Below are 4,021 nucleotides of genomic sequence, written 5' to 3'. Positions count from 1 at the left end.
GCTCATATCAAGCACAGAGTGACCGGAACATCAGAAGCTGTGCCTGGGACTTGTAATGTCTCCTCTATGTTGATACTGTGCTTGCTGGTACTTTCATGTCCTGTATCCTTTCTTATGGCCAGGTAGACTTGATCCTGGGCGAAGCCTACTGTGCCTCGTGAGTCTGATCATGAATCTGTATCCAACCTCACTGGTGCTGGTAGAGCAGAGTAGACATCGCTGGCAGGAGATTGGAGGGTGGGAGAAAAGGAGGATCTAGGGTATTTCTCCCCCTTAATCTCTCCTCACGAGACATCTCCAGTGAGGGTACCCCTGCCAGGCAGCCCTACCTTCCACAGTTCCATGGCTTCCATTGGCCCCTCCAAGTCTAGGGTAGTGACAGTCTGCAGTTGCTAAACTCTGGGGTGCCTCATCTTCTCCTATTTACTCTTTCAGCTCTTCTAAAACCCCTCATTATTAGCAGAAAATGAGATATTAATAATCTGTGGCATGTGGTGGCATCACACTACTTAATCTGTCACCCATTGCTTCTTACGATGATGAGCCAGCTGAAGGCAAGATTTTTGAAGGTCAGTTAGCTTCTGCAGTTGGCTGTGATAGCAACAATAATGATTTAGGAGAATATGGGGTGAGATGGCTACTTCTGACATTATGGATCAGCTTACAGGAATAAAATTTTAAGTTCAAGACCTTAAGTTCTCTGTTTGACTTATGTTCAGAAAACCAGAGAACTTCTATACAAGCCTGACAAGATGTCATTATTTCTTATACCCACAGGCCAGAGGAGGCTGAGAATTAATGCCAAGATCTAACTGTACAGCTTGCAGAATTACAATGCAAGTATAGCTTACAGCCCCCCAAAGTCTCTGTTGTAAGGATTTGATCATTGACTAGGAAGGAGTGGGATCCTAAGAATCAAGATAGGTATTTTGAATATACTTGAAAGGACCTGAGAATCTTAATCACCTAATCAATTTGAAACTTTCTTATTAAAGGAATTAGCTTCTCCTATCCTGGCTGAACAGCCTAGGCTTCCTTTGCTTAAAGACCCTGTAATAATCTAATTTGAGGCAGTTTTCCTGCAAGGATACGGCTGTTCTCCTTAAAGCCTGGACCTGTGACCACTCATTGTCTCTGGAACCATCACTAGGGTTAGATCCCACTATGCCCCAGGAAGACAAGTGCAAAGTTTGATCCAACAGGAGACAGCTTAAATACAAAAATAATTACGAGATCTTTCTAATTTACATTTGCAGAAACCTAGGAAAGATATTTGGAATTGGATTCGTGGCATATTAGATCAAAGAAAATAGAATATAATGTTGGATCATGCCAAATATTAATGTAGATGCAGTTACCAGAGACTATGAATTGTGCTAACTTTAGCTATAGGAAGTGACCCCAACATTTTGCTTGGTTGAAAGCAGGACTTAATAGTGACCTACATTAGGAAGAATGAGAGGCCAGAAATGCACTGTCAAATGCTTAAGGAGATGGGAATGTTGAAGAGAATTTATATCATGTGCAACCCACTCACCTAGTCTCTCTCTTCCTTGGGAAAGTCCAGAGAATACTCTCCTAACTATGACATTAGGAAATGAACTAGTGATGGGAAATGGTTGAGAATGATAATGAGAGACTTGACCATTGAAATTATCTCAGTCAGTCTAATGTGATCCTAAATTAACCAAGATTAGATGACACAACTTAACCATCAAAGACAAGGTTGGAGCAATTACTATAACTGCTAACAGAACCAGAGTGACAATAGAAGTGTTTTGACTGATAGACATCAGCTAATGAATAATGAGGTAGCTAGAAATGAAATAGATGGTCAGCTTACAAAAGTATTGCTTGAACTATATAACTGGAAAAAATTCTAAGTATCACATGTCAGTTATCGACTGCTGTGTAACTAATCACTCCAAAATCCAGTGGATTAACAATCATTTTCTCACAAATCTATGAGTCATCAATTTGGGCTGGATTTAGCTGGATAGTTATTCTATTAATTTTGCCTGGGGTTATTCATGTTATTTTATTCATCTGGTGACTAAACCAACGCAAAATGATCTAGAATCACCTCACTCCTTGCCGGGGGTTGGCAGGCTGACGGCTAGACTGTCTCAGTTCTCCACAATATGGCCCTTCCAGCAGGCTAGCTCATGTTCATACACATGGTGGGTCTCCAGATTCACATAACAGAACTCAGTGCAAAAGCAACTTTCAACCTTCCACTTACATCATATTTGCTAACTTCCTATGGACCCAAGTAAGTCACATGACCAAGCCCAAAGTCAAGTCTAGGATTAAGGAGATCTCCTGTATGGAAATATAAATTTTACAAACGTTAGTATACAGGTGTCGCATAAAGCCTTGAGATTTAACGAGATCACTAAAGGAGAAAGAAGAGTTCCAGGAACTGAACCCTAGAATATTACAACTTTTAGAAAATCAGGCACGTTAGGAGGAACCAGCAAGAGAAAATGAAAAAAGGATCACTCAGAAAGGTAGGAAAAAAACCATAAAAGGATGGTGTTCCAGCCAAGTAAAGTAAGTATTTGAGGAGAAAAGAGCAATCAATCATCAGGTGAGGTAAATGAGAATTTTAAATTCACAATGAAAGCGGCAGTGTGGAAGTGACTTGTGATCTTGATAAGACCAGTTTCAGCGAAAGGGTGAGGGTATTCAAGTCTAAATAGAATAGTTTTAAGCCAGAAATGAGAAAACAGTTGTTAGCTGCAGGACATTGCTTCTGATATAATAACTAGGAAAAAATGACACATTTTTTATTTTTCTAATTTTTATTGGAGTATAGTTGATTTACAATGTTGTATTAGTTTCAGGTGTACAGCAAAGTGAATCAGCTATACATATACATATATCCAGTCTCTTTTTAGGTTCTTTTCTGATATAGGTCATTACAGCATATTGAATAGAGTTCCCTGTGCTATACAGTAGATCCTTATTCGTTATCTATTTTATATATAGTAGTGAGTATATGTCAATCCCAATCTCCCAATTTATCCCTCCCCCCCTTAGATTGGAAAACTGTGGAAGTAATGCAGACTGAATGAATTAGAGGTAGTAGAATGTGACCAATAAACGGATCTGTCCACTGTAATGGACAACAGAGGCAAACCCATCAGTGATCAACATATTAGCATTAGCAGAGGAAAAAAATGGAGGGAAAGATGTCGTAATTAAGCCCATAGCTAAGGTGATATATTCTCTTTTTTCCCAACTTTATTGAGATATAATTGACAAACAAAAATTGTATATATATTAAGGTGAACAACAAGATGATTTGATATACATATATATTATGAAATGATCACCATAATCAAGCTAATTAACATTTCCATCATCTCACATAATACCATTTTTTTGTATGTGGGGGGGGAGAACACATAAGATCTACTCTTAGCAAATTTCAAGTATACAATACAGTATTATTAACTATAGGCACTATGCTGTACATTAGATCCCCAGAACATATTCATCTTATAGCTGAAAGTTTGTACCCTTTGTCCAACATTTCCCTTTTTCCCCCAATCCCCAACCCCTGGCAACCACCATTCTACCATCTGCTTCTATGACTTTGACGTTTTTTAGATGCCACATATAAGTGATATCATACAGTATTTGTCTTTCTCTAATTTATTTCATTTAGCATAATGCCTTCAAGGTCCATCCGTATAGTCACAAATAGTAGGATTTCCTTCTTTCTCATGGCTGAATAATATCGCATTGTGTATATACACCACGTTTTCTTTATCCATTCATCAGTTGACGGACACTTAGGTTGATGCCATAATCCTGGCTGTTGGCAACAATGCTGCTAAGAATGTAGGAGTACAGATATCTCTGAGATACTGTAACTGTGCTTGTTTTTCAACCAAAGAATGGTTAATAGTTAAAGCTCAGGGGTTTGATGGACTGGTTCCTGTTTCACTTTGAGTTTTTTGCTTTGTTTCTGCCTTTGTTCTTATTTTTACAGAAATATGTGACCACTGACCCA

Source organism: Eubalaena glacialis, chromosome 10 (assembly GCF_028564815.1).
Source record: "Eubalaena glacialis isolate mEubGla1 chromosome 10, mEubGla1.1.hap2.+ XY, whole genome shotgun sequence".
Taxonomy (NCBI): Eukaryota; Metazoa; Chordata; class Mammalia; order Artiodactyla; family Balaenidae; genus Eubalaena; species Eubalaena glacialis.
Note: the sequence above shows the minus strand (reverse complement) of the source record.